At 51.4% G+C, this 18702-nt stretch overlaps 1 long non-coding RNA gene across 6 annotated transcripts; it reads right to left on the bottom strand.

The window, feature by feature from the left end:
* Window positions 1-2781: 2781 nt before the first annotated feature.
* Window positions 2782-17727, bottom strand: LOC118521531 (uncharacterized). Of its 6 annotated transcripts, none has more exons than XR_013449542.1 (5): window positions 17301-17727; window positions 14969-15102; window positions 13770-13890; window positions 13533-13611; window positions 2782-4142 (listed from the first exon to the last, which is right to left on the bottom strand). It is a non-coding gene; the product is annotated as an uncharacterized LOC118521531 (long non-coding RNA). The 6 variants fall into 6 exon arrangements; XR_013449545.1 differs by lacking the exon at window positions 17301-17727 and having other exon boundaries at window positions 2782-3565; window positions 3730-4142; window positions 14969-16057; XR_013449540.1 differs by lacking the exon at window positions 17301-17727 and having other exon boundaries at window positions 14969-16057.
* Between the last annotated feature and the right edge of the window lie 975 nt (window positions 17728-18702).

The following is an 18702-nucleotide window of genomic DNA, read 5'->3' as shown; positions in this document are numbered from 1 at the left end:
TACAGGGTGCAGAGCAGCTAGGAATGGGCCGCGCTGCCAAGCCTCACCTGTGCAGGGAGGCAGGGGATGCCCTTCTGCACCCCTCACACCCCTCCCGGCTCCAGCTCCCCGGCTCTGATGTGCTGGGCACGGGGGGCCACCTGACACCACCTGGGCTCAGCCTGCTGCCCACCTGTCACGTCGCACCTGGCTGTGGGTCACCTGGAGGAGGGCGCTCCATGTCCCAGGTGTGCAACCACGGGGCCCCCTTGGCCAGGGCCGCACAGAAGCCGATAGTAAATGCTTCCCCCAGGATCCCCCAAGCCGACTGGGCGTCAGAAGGCCCCACAGAGTCCAGCCCCGACAGTGATAGTCAGCCTCACAGTGTCTGCTCCCCTCCGTCTTGTCTTCCTCACTCCCTCACTCCTGCTCTCTGGGCCCTGTGACTACCTGCCTGGTAACCCAGATTCAAGCCTGTGTCCTGGGTTCTGCTGGGGGAGCTCAGTCTCAGACAGCTGGTACTAGAAGTGAGGAGTCTAGAAAGCCGACTCTCGGCGTGGAATTTGGGGCTCGCCCCTTGCCTACCCAACAGCCACATTGGCAGTAGTGATGGCGGAAATAATTCCTGGCCTCTGGCTTCTCATCGCCATAGAGATGCAAAACCAAGAAGGACCAGAGTGAGGAGCAGGTGGGAGGCAAGGCTTTGCATTAGCGGCTGTGGCGTGACCGGGAACCCGGCCCCCGTATCTGATTCAGGAGGTCTTAGGGTGGGGCGTCAGCAAGTAGCAGAAACTCTATTACCAAAGTTGCACCTACGATGGAAAGAAACAAAAGAAATGCCACCTGAAATTCTGCCACCCATGCCTGGGCCCCATCTCAGGCTCTCTTGCTGCCAGTGTGGTTTGGGGTTGGGGTCAGGCGCTGGGTGGGACTGGACCAGGCCCCAGAGCTGAGGGCGGCAGGTGCTGCACCCTTCCCCTGGCGTGGAGCTAGAAGCTTCTTCCCCTGTCCTCTTTCTCCCCAGTTTATATCAGGGTGAAGAGCACTCTGGGGAAATGGATCCAGACTCGGACTGGATCCCACCCACACTGATGTTCATTCAGGGACCTAAGACACGCCCAGCAGACGTGGTCCCACTGTGGTCTGCAAACCAGAGCTGAGTTCCCACCACAGCCAGAGCAGGCTGGGTCCCCTGAGGCGCAGACACCCCACGACCCGGGCCAGCTCCTGACCACACAGGGGCTCACAGGCTGAACTATTCCCCCCCCTTCTCCTGGTGCAGACTGTTTTCCCAAAAACAAGATCATGTTAATATACGTAATTTTGACTTCTGCATTTTTCACTTAAAGTTATAACTACACCTGTTTTAAGAACTCAGAAAATCCCGCCTTAGGGCCTGAATAAAGCACCTTGAATATGGGTCATGCAGAGGCAGCCATTGATCTGATGACAGTCATTAGACTCTCGGGTTCATTCCACTTTTTTACTTTAAAAAACACTGTGATTAATAACATTTTTAAAGATATCCCCAAAAAGTCTTTGTGAGAAGATTATTCCTGAGGTCTAAGCATAAGAAACCCTTCCTCAGAGACTCCTTGTTCCAAACTGTTCGTCTGACGGTCACGGCAAGCTGACAGCCATGAGCTGTCACAAGCCGGGCTGCAAGTCCTACAGAACGACACCCCGGGCAGGTCTGCGAGACGGCAAAGCCCCTGGAACTGGGCTCAAAAGCATTCAGATCAGAACAATATTCACAATTAAATAAAATTTAATTTTTGGCTCACATGGTAAAAGATTTTATCTGATTTCTCATTCCTTGGAAAATCAGAGGGAACTAGTAACAAATACCATAATTTTCTGCAAAGACCGAACCGTGATTAAATTATCAGGAGGCCGTTCCTCCTAAAACTATTCCTCTAATTACCTAAAGCTGTCAGTATATATTAATATTTCCAGAGTATTTGCATACACTCACAACAGGCGAACCAGAGATTAGCAGAAATATAATTTTCTAGTATTATATTAGAAATACTTTTAAGAGTAAATCGTATTATCATGTTTTTCTATGATTATTAGAGTAGGCACTCTTGATTTATTACCATAAATTCCCTAATTTAGAAACTAAAAGTGCTTCTCTTTTTCCTTGATAAGATTTTTCAATTCCATTTACAAACTGAGGAGGGCTGTCTCAGAAGCCAAGACCTGCTGGGTAGAATATGGTTTCAAGCAGTCCACGCGCCCAAACTGCTCGTGGACCAATGGAAGGAAGTCCACCTGCATCCAGCTGCCGAGACGCTTGCTGTCCAGACCCATGGGACCGGAGCGGGGAAGGCCTTGGGCAGCCTTGAGCCCGGCGACAGGACGAGGGCACGGCTGGCGCTGGGTTCCCACCGCCAAGGACGAGGAACCTCGGGCCTGCCGGCCAGGCCTCCAGTCACAGCTAATGAGGCTTCCTAAGCCCTGTCCCAGCTCGCCTGGCATGAACCTGCTCCTGCACATCGGGACAATCCACAGGTGTCAGGAAGGTGTCCACTCCACAGGTGTGGGGAGGCCAAGATCATCCCAGAAGGGCTGTCACCTGTGCTGGGCGAAGCTCGAGGGGAGACCCTGCAGGAGAGAGCCACGGGGCCAGCAGCGGGGCCAGCAGCGGGGCCAGCAGCGGGGCCAGGAGTGGGGCCAGCAGCGGGGCCAGCAGTGGGGCCGGCAGCGGGGCCAGGAGTGGGGCCAGGAGTGGGGCCAGCAGCGGGGCCAGCAGCGGGGCCAGCAGCGGGGCCAGGAGCGGGGCCAGGAGTGGGGCCAGCAGCGGGGCCAGGAGTGGGGCCGGCAGCGGGGCCAGGAGTGGGGCCAGCAGCGGGGCCAGCAGTGGGGCCGGCTCCAGAAGACCCCGTGGAGGGGTCGGAGAATACACTCTGCCCATCGCCCTCCTTCCCCACCTGCTCCCTGGGCCCAGCCGAAGCCAGAGGGCAAGAGACCGGCCCGCACAGTGCTTTCTTCACCCCAGCTGCGTATTTAAAAAAACAATCAATTGTCAGCAAGAATGGAATAGACTTTGAGAACCAACAGAAGCTTCCAAGGAGCCAGGGGACCAGGAGTTGCCATTGCACCTGGAGGCTGGGGGCGGCCCCGCACACCTCCTGGAGCGGCAGAGCTCAGGCTGGGGTTGGACACTGAGCAGATGGGGCCGCTGTTCCAGAGACTCCCGGCTGGCAGGACTGCCGGCCACATCCCGTGGCTCACACGTCCCACGGCTCACTTTGCCTGGAGAGCGAGACACGCATGGGGATGTGTGGAAGTGCAGGGCTGCGTGGGAAAGGGACCCAGATCTGGTCTGCTGGATCAGAGGAGCTTCCCCGGGTGACCGCAGTGAGGTGTCTTGAGAGCTGCCTCCCACCGGCAGTGGCCGTCCCTGGGCAGGGCCGCTAGCGCGAGGCCAGTTCCCCAGGACGCTGGAGTCGCTCTGAGGGCGCACATGGGGCAGGAATGCAGGGGGCAGCAACCATCTGGTCCCTCACGCAGAAGCCCAGCAAGGACGGTTTTCACGTCACCTCCTCACCTGGTGAGCACCGTCAAGTGACACGTGACAGCTCTGCGAGGAAAGGCAGAAACAGGAGCCTGCGGGCGGGCAGCCCCTGACTCGGGCCCCCCACCGCCCCCCAGCCCGAGCCCAGGAGAAGCCCGCGTGCAAGGGGGGCAGGGACACCAGGCTCCGAGCCGGGTCCTGCAGAGGACTGTGAGGGTTGGTCTCCAAACCTGGTCTCCTGAGGACCCTCTGCACCCCCCACACGTCCTCCTGCCCCACAACGTCCTCTCCCAGACGAGCTCACTGGAGTGCCATGGCCTTCAGCTTCTTGGTGGAAAGGAGCCCCGTGGTGCTTGTTGAAAGCTTACAGAGCATTTGCTGACCCTCAGACCCCCAGGTCTGTGTCCAGGCTCCGAGGCTGACCGCCCCATCACATCCTTGCCCTGTCGGGGGATGTGGCTGACCTCAGTGACCCGCAAAGAGAAGACGCAGCAGGCCTGCCGGGGTAGGGGTGTCGGCCCTCGGGGCCACCGACAGGTCCCCCGTCCACCCCCACCTCTGGAGCCTCTTCAAGACAGACAGGTCCACACCGAAAGTCTAGCGGCTCCAAACAAGAATGGATCCCTGAAAAGATGCTTTTCCCCTCCTTAAAGATTGAAAAAGTATTTTAGGAATTAAAATGCAGTAAATTCAAATTACAGTCTATCCAAATCATGATTCTAAAAAGGAAATGTAATATTCATGCTCAACTTGTCATCTTAATTAATTTGTCTAAGTTATTTCAGGAGTTCTAAAAAAACAGGGCAGTCATCAAGTGAACACGACAGTATAAATAAAGCAATTCAATTAATTCACTATCCATCTAAGCAAATTTAAGGAGGAAAACCTTTCCACTGGGAAGAAAAGTGGGCTAGACAAAATACTCCCAAAAAAAGATCTTTGAGAACAATTGCTTAAAAATGTGTGACTTTGTAAAGTTGTTATACAATATTACCCAAATTGAAATTTCAGCATGCTTTTTTTCTGGAAATTTTTACTTACTAATAAACTTTATTTCTTAGAGTAGTTTTCACAACAACATTGAGGAGAAGGTACAGAGAGTTCCCCACACTGCCGCCCCTTCAAGCACAGTGTCCCCGACTATCCACATCCACACCAGATGGGGCCTTTGTTACAACTGATGAACCCACATTGACTCACATAATCCCCCCAAGTCTGTAGTTTACACTAGGCTCACTCTTGGCATTGTACGCTCTATGGGTTGGGACAAACGTGTAATGACCTGGATCCACCATCCAGTTCCATGCAGAGTGGCTTCCCTGCCCTAAAAATCCTCTGTGCTCCCTATTCACCCCTCCCTCCCTTCAACCCCTGGAAATTACTGAACTTTCTACTGTCTCCATAGTTTTGTCCTTTCCAGAACGTCATATGGTTGGAATCATATCTATGCAGCCTTTTCAGATTGGCTTCTCTCACTTAGCAATTCGAATTTAAGATGCCTCTTGTCTTCTCATGGCTTGATTCACGTTCTTTTTAACAACAAATGATACTCCACTGTCTGGATGGACCACAGTTTATCTATCCACTCACCTACCAAAGGACATCTTGGTCACTTTCAAGTTGTGGCAATTATGAATAAAGCTGCTGTAAACACGAGATTTTGTGTGAATGTAAGTTTTTAATTCATTTGGGCAAATACCGAGGAGTGTGATTGCTAGATCATATTTTGTAAGAAACTGCTGAACTGCCTTACAAACTGGCTCTACCATTCTGCATCCCCACCAGCGATGAGTGAGAGGTCCTGTTGCTCCAAATCCTCACCAGCATTTGCTGTTGTCCATGTTCGGGATTTTGCCACTCTAACTGGTGAAGTATTATTATCTCATTGTCTTTTTAGTTTACAACTCCCTAATCACATATGATGTTGAACATCCTTTATGCTTACTTGCCAACCATATATCTTCTTTGGCAAGATGTCTGATCAAGTCTTTTGGCCATTGTTAAATCAGGTTGTTGTTTTCTTATTGTTAAATTTTAAGTGTTCTTTGTATATTTTGGATAACAGCCCTTTACCAGATGTGTATTTTGCAAATGTTTTCACCCAATCTGTGGCTTATCTTCTCATTCTTGTGATACTGTATTTCACAGAGCAGAAGTGTTCACCTTAATGAAGTCCAGCTTATTAATTATTTCTTTCATAGATTGTACCTTTGGTGTTATATCTAAAACTCCCTGCCAACCCAAGGTCAGCTACACTTTCTCCTATTTTATTTCCTAGAAGTTTTGCAGTTTCACGTTTCACATTTAGGTCTGTGATGCATCTTGAGTTAACTTCTGTGAAGGTGTGAGGTCTGCTCTAGATCCATTATTTTGCAAGTGTTCCAGCACCACCTCTTGAAGAGACCGTCTTTGCTCCACTGTGTTGCCTTTGATCCTTTGTCAAACGTCAGTCGACTGTACTTACGTGGGTCCGTTTCTCTGATCCGTTGACCCATTTGTCTACTTTTTCACCAACACCACACCGTCTTGACTACCGTAGCTTTACAGGGAGTCTCTAGGTCGGGTAATGCCAGTCCCCCAACCTTGTTCTTCGCCTTCCGTATTTGTGGCGATTCTGGGCCCGTGTCTCCTCTCCATCTAAACGTTAGCATCAGGTTGTCGACATAACTTGCTGGGATTTTGATTAGGATTGTGTTGAATCTCTAGTCTTTCCATCCATGAACATGGGATTCCTCTCCATTTATTTAGTTCTTCTTTGATTTCACTCAGCAGAACTTTGTTGTTTTTCTCCTATAGATCTTGACATATTTTGTAAAATCTATACCTAAGTATTTCATTTTGGAAGATGCTAATGTAAATGATAATGTGTTTTTAATTTCAGATTCCATTTGTTCATTGATGGTACACAGGAAAGCGATTGACTTTTGTATATTAATCTTGCGTCCTGAAACTTTGTTATAATTGCTTATTAGTTCCAGGAGTTGTGTTTTGTTTTGGTTTTGGTTTTTCGATTTTTCATATAAATGATTATGTCCTCTATGAAGAAATACAGTTTTATTTCTTCCTTCCCAATCTGTATACTTTTATTTCCTTTTTTCTTCATACTGCATTAGCTAAGACTTCTAGTACAATGTTGAAAAGGAGTGGTGAGAGGGAATGCCCTTACCTTGTTCCTGATCAGCATGCTTTTGAGCAAGAGTTTTTTCATAATATATTTCCCTTTCTAAAATTAACTTGCAGGATGCCTGCATGGCTATTGGTTAAGCGTCTGCCTTCAGCTCAAGTCATGATCCCAGGGTCCTGGGATTGAGTCCCACATCAGGCTCCTTGCTCAGCAGGGAGCCTCCTTCTCCCTCTGCCTACTCTGCCTGCTTGTGCTCTCTCTTTTTCTGGCAAATAAATAAAAATCAAATATTTTAAAATAATAAATAAATAAATAAATAAAATTAACTTGCTTTAATTAATTCTTTTGAGTGATAGCACAGTTTCAGAAATGGCTATACTTATAACTTATACATCATCACAAAGTGAACAGCCAAAGATGCTTTTGTTCTTGAAGAGATGAGAATATTTTGTTTCAAAGAACTTGGAGCCTCCCATAGAAGCTGTGCACCAGGACTTTCATAGGAGAGTCTGAATAAAGTGTGGACTTTTGTTAATAATCACATATTGCTATTGGTCCATGAACTAACGTAAGGTGCTAACAGTAGAGGAAATAGCCCGGGGTACACGATCCCTCTCCAAACTATCTCTGCAGTAGTTCTCTAAATCTAAAACAAAACTGTTTATTTAAAAAATACACTGAATGGGAACAACAGCAGATTCCACACTCTGAAAGAAAATTTTAGTGAACTAGAACACTAGAAATAGGAACTTTCCAAATGAAGCACAGAAAAAAAGAACCAAAAGTGAACATCCAGCGAATGGTCCTGGAACAGTTAGCTATCAATTTGGGAAAACAAATCACAAATATATCTCACCATCATATAAAAAAATAACTTAGGATGGATCCCAGACCTGAAGGAAGACCTAAAACCGTCACACTGCTATGAGAAAGTCTTGCAGCTTGGGCTGGCAAAGACGTCTTAGGTAGGACACAGAAAGCAGAACCATAAGGAAAAAAAACTGAACAATTGGACTCCTCAAAGTTTAAAACTTCTACTTTTTGAAAACTATTACAATTAAAAAACAAGCTAACTGGGAGAGAGTGTTACATAATTATATCTGATAAAGGACTTGCAATCAGAATATATAAACTCGTTTGCAATTCAGTAATAAGAACACAAGAAAAAAACTATTTTATTTTAACAAAAGAGTGGAACAGACACTTCACAAACGAACATACATGAATGGCCAGTAAGCATGAGAAAAGATGCTCAACATATTTGTCTTGAGGGAAATGCATATTAAAACCACAATGAGATATCACTGTATGTCCACTAAAATGGTTCATTACTGGTAAAATTGCAAAATGGTACAGCCACTTTGGAACATAATTTGCCGGTTCTTTACAATGTTAAATATATCCTCGCCATGTAACTTGGTGATCCCATTCCTAGTATTTACCCATAAGAAATGAAACCTATAACCCCATGAAGACATGCTTGCAAATGTTCATAACAGCTTTATTTGTAATAGCCAAAAATTGGAACCAACACAAATTCTCATCAACTGGTGAAGAGCTAAGGAAATTGTGATCTATCCATGAAACAGAATAGTACACAGCAATAAATAAGAATAAACTACGGATGCAGACAAAAGCATGGGTTAACCTCAAAAACATGATGCTAAGTGAAAGGACCCAGACACAAAAGACTACAAAGGCAGAATTCCCTGGGCTTGCATGGGGACCAGGAACTGACCACAAAGAGCACGAGAGCTCGGGAAAGCGTCGGCGCTGCTCTGTGGCGTGGTTGTCATGATGGCGGCGTGACCTACACAGCTGTTGAAACCCAGCGACTTGCATACTTTAATTTGGAGGGTTTTATTCATGTAAATTTTATCATAAAAGGCTGATGTAAAGATACTGATCTTGGCGTTCCTGACTGAAAACCCTATAACACTGTCTCTCTGGCCTCATCTCTGGACGCTGTTTCCTCTCTCCCCTCCCTAAACCCCACACTCCCTACCGCAGCTGCAGTAAACACTTCCAAATCCTCATACCCTACGTCTGGGTCCTCTGTACCACTTCCTTTGCCTGGTGAGTCTTTCTCCTCATTCTTCCTCCATCAACTGGTCGAGTCTCCTGCTCCCCAAGACCAGCCAGAAGCATTTGCAAAGACCGCCGAGTGGGGTTTCCCGGGGAATGAGAGGCACGGGAATGATAACTCCCATACCAGGTAATATGGTACCGGAGTTCCTGCCAAGGCAATATGTTCATCTTTTAAAATAAGGTACAGATTATAAAAGATGAGGTAATTATTAGCAGATCTTTATAACTTTGTACAAAAAAGATAAAAGGAAATTTACAATGAAAACTAGTAAGAAGGTTCAGCAAGGCCACTGCTTACAAGCTCAACACACAGAGATGAAAGCATCGTTACACGTCAGCAATGACTAGTTAGGAAACGTGATTTACAGAAGATTCCATTCACAATAGCAAAAAAAGAGAGAGAGAAAGACTGTAAGTTCTCTAAAACTCAGTAAGTTGCTCCAGATATTTATGGAGAAAGTTATAATAAAAAACTACTCACAGACGTTAAAAAAGACATGACTAAGTACAGAGACATCCAGTGTTGAAGAATGGGAAGACCTAATTTCATGGAGATGCCAATTCTCTCCAAATTAGTCTATAAACTCAAAGCAATTACAATCAAAACCCCAAAAGATTTTTTGTGGAACTTGTAAAACATATTCTAAAATTTATTTGAAAGCATAAAAGTCCAAGAATAGTCCAGACGATGCTAAAAAAGGAGTGTCATGGTGAGATCATGGAGGCCCGTCATAAAGCTGCAGTTGCATGATGTGAGTTGGAAACACCCCGGGGTGCACAGCTAGGTCAGTGGAGCAGACGAGAAAGCTCAGAAGCAGACCAACAGACCCCCATGCACCCACGGACGGCACCGGCCACACGGTACAGGAAACATTGCAGATCAAAGGGGGGAAATGACCATTCATCATTCCATAACTAACTCCAAGACATTTGACCTTCCACACTGGGAAAAATCCCACTTTTCAACAAGGACAATTATGAATTCCCAATGTATCAAAGGCCTAACAGTGAAAACCAAATTAGAAAGAAATATATAAGAATATTCTAATGAAATGCAGGGAAAGAAGGGAAAAAAGCATAACTCATGAAGGAAAAGACTCATCGATATAACCATGTCAAAAATATAAAATTTGGGTGTAACAGGACACATCATAAACAAATCAAAAACAATTAAGGCACAGGCGAGGAGGAAAATCACTTGCAACAAATGCAACCTATAAATAATCACTATCTAGGAAATAGAATGATTTTCCCACAAATCAATCATAAAAAGAAAGAGCCCAGTGGACAAAACGTACAAAGGCTGTGATGAGGCCATTCACAGGGACGACCACCTAAACGTACTGGGGAAATTCAAATTAAAACAATGCGATGCCCTGGGCGCCTGGGTGGCTCGGTGGGTTAAGCGTCTGCCTTCGGCTCAGGTCATGACCCTGGGTCCTGGGATCGAGCCCCGCGTCGGGCTCCCTGCTCAGCGGGGAGTCTGCTTCTCCCTCTGCTTCTGCTGCTCCCCCCCAACACATTCTCGTTCTCTCTCTCTCAAATAAATAAATAAAATCTTCAAAAAATAAATAATTAGAACAATGAGATGCTCTTGCACTGCCTCAGAGGGGCAAAAACTAAGACCAGGGGTGCTGCTAGACATCCGGCGGCGAGCGTCCATGCCAGCGCTTGGCTGGGAGACCCTGACCCAGCCCGCGGCGGCGCACTCGGCCCTGAACCGCCTCCGCCCCGGGCCAGGCAGCAGGTTGCAGAAGGTCGCTGGCTCGCGGTCCCGCCCGTCGTTCACTCTCCACAAGGGCAGCGTCGCCCCCAGGGAGGAAGGACTCAATCTGGGGAGGGGAGAGGGAGATGAAAAATCTGATTCCGTGCGATTTAATTTCTCTCATTAGGGAGAAATTAATGAATTTCATTAATTTTAATTGATTAAAATTTTAAATTAATTTTGTTTTGTTTTCCTCCTGCAAGGGGGCAATGACGGGGAAAGACAAAAACACTGCCAGACACGCAGGTTTCAAACACACACACGCCGTCCGGTTTTCAGACCTCTGCGCAAAGTGCGGTGATGTGCCTCAGTTTCCCCAGCGGGGAAAGTGTCACGGAGGGCTTCGGTCTTGTCTGGTTCTTGGGGGAAGTGAGCCCCGAGGTGAGTAGCACGACCTGTGGACGTGTGGAGTGACAGGCCCTCTGGTACTTTCCTCGTGCGTCTGTAATTTCCCACAACGTCTTCTTATAAAAATGCAAAAAAAATATCCTGAATTATTTCCAGACAAAATGACATGATATCTAGAATTTGTTTTAAAATTCTAAGAAAAAGGAGGTGGGTTGGGAGTCAATGCAGCGAGGTGGGTGAAACAGGTGTCCTCTGCAAAACCGATCGGCCCAGAATGTGTTGGCTTCCAAGAGCAGGCATCTGTCACCCCGTCTCCGTGACGCAGGAATTTGGGGGCAGCCTCACTGGGGGCTCTGGCCCACGTCTGCCACGAGGCTGTCCTGTGGCTGAGGCGGCTTCGCCTGAAGGCCCGACGGCCCAGACCCACCTTCAGAAGCCCTGGGTGAGCACCCCGTCATCTCGCGGGTGCTCCTGGTTTGCAGGGAGGCTCGAAGCCCAGTCCACAGTCGGGGACGCTGAATTAGCCTTCCCCTTTGGAGGGAGGGGTGTCAGTGAATTTGTGGGCAGATACTTCTTCAAGATTTCACTTTTAAAGGGTGCCTGGGTGGCTCAGTCGTTAAGCATCTGCCTTCGGCTCAGGTCATGATCCCAGGGTCCTGGGATTGAGCCCCGCATCGGGCTCCCTGCTCAGCAAGAAGCCTGCTTCTCCCTCTCCCACTCCCCCTGCTTGTGTTCCCTCTCTAGCTGTGTCTCTGTCAAATAAATAAATAAAATCTTTAAAAAAAAAAAAAAAAAAAAGATTTCACTTTTAAGTAATGTCTACACCCAATGTGGAGCTCGAACTCACAATCCCGAGATCAAGAGTCGCACACTCTTTCGACTGAGCCAGCCAGGAGCCCCATGTGGGCATATTTTTAAATTTCCAGAGCTTCCCTGCCCTTGACCCCAGAAGGGAGAAGATGTCAACCAGAGGCCTGAGGAAGAGGCCCGGATTCCAGCCAAACCTACGATTCCAGCTCCAGGCCAAGACAGCACATCCTATCTATGACACAGGCTAGCCTTCCCCGGCCATGCGCGAACCGGAACACTGTCCCTGAGCCACCTTCTTTGTCCCTGGGTGACTTCCTTGGTTTATTTTAATCGGCTAATTTGAGAGCAAAAAATCATGTTGCAAAATAGTTATTCTTGCAAAATGGGAGCTGGTTCACGTTCTACAAAGTTAGAAATTAAATGGCTGTTCTTTTTCTGTGACATATGTTAGGCTAGTAGCTCATTAATCTTTCTGCTCTAAGACTGTCGCAACCGGGCTGCTAAATCTTTAAGTCCCTGAATCATTTCTCTTTTATAATCACAACGCAAGGGCTCGCAGAGAAGTTCATTTTTCTTAATGCATTCCAAGAGAAGCCGGCTCAGACAAAGGGGTTCGGAAGGCACATTTCCACTTCTAAAGCTGGATGAGCCGGTGCGATGGGTGTGGGCCCAGCAGGTGCAGGGCAGGGTGGTAGGCTGGGGCCCGAGAGGACGGCTGGCCTGGCGGGTAAGCAGAAGTAGGAACGCCACACAGAGGCGGGTTTTTACGTGACATTTCCTGTATTTCCTTGGGGATTACCAAAGTGGTAAAGGTTAGTTGGAGAAAACCGCAAAGACTCAGAAAAGCCTGAAGAAGAGAGGAAAACCGGTCCCCGTCCCTTCTCGTGGGGAGAAAACTGGTTCTACCGCACGGACCTTCCAGTGCAGCGTTGGACTCTGGCCCAGCCCGTGCTGTTCACGCGTGCATCCCTGACGTCTCTGAGCTCCTGCCCCTGACCCCGAGGATGCACCATCCCGTGTGGATGCCTGCGACATCCCCGCGCCCTCACACCCCCTCCGCGTGCCCCTCTCTGGGCTCTGCCGGTGGAAATTAGAGCTGGGTGGAACCTGACCCTCTGCTTATGCCTGATCTGTTGTCCTGCAGAAAGTTTCAGCGTGATTCTCACTGTCCCCATAGTCAGCTCCTCTGTGGATATACCATCATGTTGCTCACCAGCTTCCGATTATTAAGCATGTAAATTGTTCCTCATTTTTTCATGATTATAAACAGTCTTTTAACTAACGTCCTACACAAAATCATATCTAATCATTTCCCCAGGACCAGCTTCTACAAGTGGACCTGCAGGATTAGAAGGCTTGCACGTTTGTAAAGCTTCCCATCTGACAAACGGCGCCCCCAGGAGCCCGAACCGTGCCGCGTGGCCCCCGCGCGTTGCTGGCCCTGGATTTCATTCTCTGTCATGTTGTCACTGTGACAGGTGAAACGTGGTGTCACTTTATTTCGGTCCCACTTAGGGACCACTGATGAGGTCAACACTCTCTTGTGAATGTGGGATTTTCATGGGGCCTTAACAGCTGGAGGAAGGTGAACCCACGGCCACGTCAGCCTCGGTTTACCTGCAGCTTACCTCCCGTCAGCCACCCACGCCCTCCCAGGACCGCAGCCCCCACCCTCTTGGACATCCAGGAACAGCCGTTACCACGGCTACCAGCTGGGAGGGCGGGGGCCAAACTGCCCTCTCCCCTTCTGACCCTGTCACCTCCAGCCCAGGGCGCCCACCTGAGGCACGGCGACTAGGCCACACCCCAGGGTCGAGCTGACAGCCCCCTCCCCTGTATTTATATTGGACTATTTCTAAGACCAAGGGACATCGTGCTGGGAAGCCCTGCGGGGTGACCCACCTGACGTTTCCATCCCTGGGTCTGCGTCCCGGGGGTCCTGACGTGGCCTCTCTCCAGCTACACAGGAAGCCGGTCCTGAAGGCAGCCAGAAACCCCAGCATTGAAGACAGAAATGAAAGTCAAAACAATTGCTCTATGATCTTTATTTATATTCCAAGAACCTGTTTCACATGGAAATGCAGATAATGAACAGGCACTGATTAAATTGTCCATATGAATATTCATCAAATCACCTGGACTTTGATGTAAATTTTGTTCTTTCTCCCCAACTGTCTCTGAATAACAAAGCTTCCTTCCTTCTCTAAAGAGGGACATCCAGCTGATTAGAAAAAGCCAGGCACTGAGTTTGAATTTCTAGGGGGAAAAGGCTTTAGTAAACAATGGCACTGGGTTTCAGGGTCTAATTTGATCTTCCAATTTAAGATAAGTTCCACCTTCAAAGTCTAACCTAATATAGTTTCTTTGTGCTGCGAGAATGAACAATGACTTCCTATGAATAGACGTGTATTTAATGAGTACTGGGAGAACATTATATCTTAAAGGATTATCATATTAAACTATAGTGCTGGACTTTCCTAGGATAAATGTTAAACCAATGTCCACATATGACCAAACATCTAAAGGGGAAAAACTCCTGAAATACATCAAAAAAAAAAAAAAAAAAAAAGCTGACCCTTTGAATGCACCTGGATTTTGAGGCCATGTCTGCGTCTGTGCAGACCTCTGCTTCGGAGGCCTCTCTTAGTCTCTAGGGAGGGTGCAGCGCTCACCTGCCCTGGAGCGCAGGTGACCGGGTGTCATGCAGGCTTGCCCCGCCCTTCCCGTCCCTCCCCCGGCTCACAGCACCTCCCTCCTCCAAGCTCCTAAAATCAGTCCTTCTTACCTTTACTCCCAGGCCTGGGGGAGGAGGAGGAGTTAGGGGCAGAAGGACCTGCAGGGGCAAAAGTTGTCCCCTCCTCCCACTGGGCTGTGCCCCCCCGAGCCCCTGCACACCCCCGTGCACCCTGGCCCCCGGCACAGAGGAGGCTACTGGTCTGTGGGTGCAGTGAACCCCGGCAGACCCACAGGAGAGGCTCACTCAGTCCATCTGGCCTGATGAGCCCATGGGTTAGTACCCACACCCCACACCGGGGAGAAACTGGAGTCCTTTCAGCCTCTGGGGGCCCCTGGCCAGTCCTGGGGCCTGCCTCTGCGGGACTGACTGGGTATGCAGACATCCCTGTCCCCAAGGACAGCCCCCCCCAACACAGGCTGCACGGGAGCAAAGCTTCCCTCGGGTGGGACTTTGGCTGTCACACCTTTGTGGTCTTAAGGCCCCTGACCATTACCCAGCTGCACCCCATCTCCCCACACTCCCGAGCTCCTCGTCCCCCTTCCCATCTCTCTCCCCCAGCTGCTCCTTCCGGAAAAAAAACCCAAATTCACACTTAACTGTATATTTAGTTCTCCAGAGAAAAGTGGGTCACTGCATTGGGAGGAGAGGGCGTGCGGCCCCTCTCTGCCTCTCCGCTCGCTCCCCTACCCGGTTCCCCGAGCTGGTCCGCTGACCTCGCAGGGCAAGGCCTCCTGCAGGTAGAGGGTGCCAACCGTGAGCCCTGGGGTGGGGACCAGGATTCCAATGTCCCCATGGACCCAGACCAGGACTAGCATCAGGCCCAGGGCAGGTGCCGAGCGACTCGTCTTCGTGAGGGGGATGCCGCCCACTTCAGGACTAACTGTGCCAACCAAAGAGCCCGTGCTCGCCCAGCACCTCTACCGCTCCGCGCCTGATCCTGACGCAGCTGCCTCCGAGTCCCGTCCGGGCCGCGTGACGCACGGGGAACGAGCCACAGGGCCGGCGGGCGACAGCGCAGGGGTCCCCAGAGAGCCCAGGGCAGACAAGGACACCCCGCCACCAACCACGGAGAGCCTCGGGCAGGAGGAGGGCCGTCTGCAGGTTCTGGGCCAAGCTCACAGCTGTCCCGTCAGGGCCCTGGCCTCCTGTGAGCCACAGCAAAGTACAGAATTGTTTGAAAAGGTGTGTACGATTGACGCATGATCACACAATCGTGTAATTTCTAAATATTAACCGACTAGGAGAATGAGCTGTTTGTGTCTCCACTCAGCGTGCTTGCTGGAACATTCGACCCCCAGAACGACAAGATGCTGGGAGCAGCTGTCCGTCCCGCGGATCACGGGTGCGAGGGCAAGGGCCTGTGCGGGGAGACAGGGCACATCCAGGGAAGAGAAGGAAGCTGTCGTTGAGAAGTGACCGCGGTGTCCCCCCTCTCGGGGCCGTGGAGGGGCCAGGCGTGTTCGTCCTCACGTAATCATGGAGCCCGGGGCGCCCAGGATGTGGCCCGAACTCCGTGGACGGCGGCTCGGGGGCAGGAGGTACGGGAAGGTGCCTGGCCGGGGAGCCACCGCCCCACCACCGCCGAGGAGCCATTTCCAGGTCCCAGCGGGGCCCTGCGTCCTGGTTACTGTCCCCTCGGGGCTGGAGCGACCATCTACCTGCCCAGGGCCCAAGGCCGCTCACGGCACCCGGGCCTTTCACCGTGTCCTGGGCCCCGAGAAGCCTGCCCCGGGTGCAGGAGGAGAGGCAGGGCCCACAGGCAAGGGCAAATGCTAGTGACACCCCGCCCCGCCCCGCAGCTCACCCTCAGCACGGCTCTTACTCTCGCGTGCAGTCACTCGCTGGGGGGCACTGGGCGCTGCTGTGCCCCCCGGCTCGTCCGTGAGTTTCCGAGCACCGATGTGTGCTGACAGCTGCAGAGCCAGGACCCCGACCATCTCGCCGGCCGTGCTGAGCTACCCCTCCCCCCATGGACCTCCATCTGCCCAGATCAGAATTCTCTCTGGCCAGGTTCTCCCAAGAAACCGGCTCTCCCCCTGCTTCCTTCCCAGGGGTCTGATCCCCTCCAGGGCCCTCCACCCATGGAGAGATGAATGAGGCAACCACCAGCAGCACTTCTAGCAACTTCTGCAGACGTGGAGGATCCTGCCTTGCCAGGGGGCCACTCTGTCCCAAAGCACACGTGTTAATCTTCACCTAAGTTCCCTTTTCCACCTAAAATAATGCCTAAGCTTCAAAGCTGGGTGTAAAACACTTTGGAAAACCAGCCACTTAGACCCAGGGAATGGCGCTCGGGCTCCCGGCTCAGGCAGCTCGGGACACAGGGAAGCTGGACCCCTTAGAGAGATAAATAAGGTCACATTCACAGGCACCAGGGCTCAGGACTTGGATATATCTTCGGGGGGCACGCATCTCCCCATTAGGGAGACTCCATCCCTCGCCCACTCTGGCCACAGCTGAGGTCCCGGGGCCCCTGGCAAGTCCCTGACCACGTGGCCAGGCTGGACATGCCATTCCCATGAAAGGTTTCTCTTCAAAAGTTCAAACAACCCGTCAGCACACGGGCCGTTGGCGCTGATCTCCAGGGCACCATTCTGTGAGTCGTCTTCAGCACCCTTACCAGGAATTTAGGGCCTGTCCCCTCCCCCCACTGGAAAAAGTCCTCCTTGAAGGAAAGGGTCCTCCGCCCGGGGCCCTGCCCATCCCCACCCCGGCACGTAAGGTGCCCAATGACGTTTTCGGGAAGCGTCCTCGCCGCAGCACACAGCCCCTAGGGAGGAAGAGGTGTCCCGACAGAGGGGCAGTGAGGAGGTCTGTGGGAGGCGAGGCTCACTCAGCCGTGCATCAGGGACCCAGCAGCCGGGTCTGCCACCAGTTGGGTGAGTCACCTGGGGACTTGGGTTCTGCTGACAAGGAAAGCTTCACCCACCTGAAGCCACACCTTTCTGCGAGCCGGACACAGGGACCGTGTGGGGCGCCTCGCCCCTGCAGACAGCGTGCGCGCCTCACCCCTGCAGCCCCTACGGCTGAGCCGCGACCGCAGGACGGAGCAGGCTGCTGCTGCAGCTCCCTCCCAGGTGGGTGGCTCTGGAACTGGCTCAGGACGCTAGAGCATCGCCGGCCCCCTGCCTCCGTGGCTCATCCACCGAAAGGGAGCCACAGCGCCGACACAGGAACGAGGCTCTGGCAGTGAACGCGCTGTGTCCCAGGAGCCGGTTCGTGTGCACCGGGTCACTCTGCCGTGTCCACGTGCACTGACAAGATCCTCCCCGACCGGATGCTAGGCAGATGCTCCCGGCCCTCCTCTGCATAGGCCTGTAAGGGCATATCCGTTTCTGACAGCTCAAGGTCCCAACCCTAAGGGAGACCCCGACCCCTATAATGCCTGCCCGCAAAAGCTCAAGGCTGCCCACAGAGCACCCTGCGTGCTCCGGCAGCCCCTGAGGATGGCCTGTCTACCAGCTCAGCCAGCAAGCCCAGACGGGGTCCCCCTAGGAAAGGCTCCCTGTCCCTCCCTCACCAAGCAATCCTGCCACACCAGCTGGGGGTCCGACGACTCAGTTCAGTGTGGACACTGTCTCCCTGGAGGTGGCATCAGACCTCAGGGGTTAAGGGCTCGGTCCCACCAGACTGCCCCTCCCCCACATCAGACCCCAACTGCACTTGTGCCTTTGATCCACCAGCTGCAGACTGAAGGTTCCTATGACCCCCTGTTGGGTTTGGTGGCTTGCTAGAGTGGCTCACAGAACTGAGGGGAATATACACGAGCAGCCGATGAAGAGGTATGCAGGGCGAGATGTGCAAGGAGCTCCCAGGCCCTGTCTGGGTGCCACATCCCACGACCCCACGTGTTCTGGGACCTGGAAGGACCCTGAATCCCACAGCTCGGGGATTCCACGGCAGCTTCGTTATCTCGGCGTGATGGACCGCCAACAAGCTCCAGACCCTGCCCTCCCAGAGGATGGGGTGCAGGGGGGGCCAAGAGCTCCAAGCTTCCATTCCTGGCCTCACCCTTCTGCTGAGCGCCCCACCCAAGAACCATGTAGGGGCCTCATCCGAAGGACGATGATCATGGCGCCTGCAAGTTCCAAGGGACGCAGGGGCCCGGCACCAGCCACTGGGGGCAGAGGCCAACCAGATTGGTTTTCCTGCCACTTCACACCCACCTCGCGCTCTTCATAAGGCCCGTTCCCTGACCCTGCAGAGCCCAGCCCGGCTGCACTTGCTACTCCCTTTACAAAGCCAAGTGAGGTCACATCAGCTCTCCTCTATCACGTTGTCATCGGTTAAAATCTAAGTGGGTCCCAATCTGGTGACCTTTGATAACATCG

The sequence above is a fragment of the Halichoerus grypus genome, chromosome 7 (genome assembly GCF_964656455.1).
Source record: "Halichoerus grypus chromosome 7, mHalGry1.hap1.1, whole genome shotgun sequence".
Lineage (NCBI taxonomy): Eukaryota > Metazoa > Chordata > Mammalia > Carnivora > Phocidae > Halichoerus > Halichoerus grypus.
This window is presented reverse-complemented; position numbering and strand designations above follow the sequence as displayed.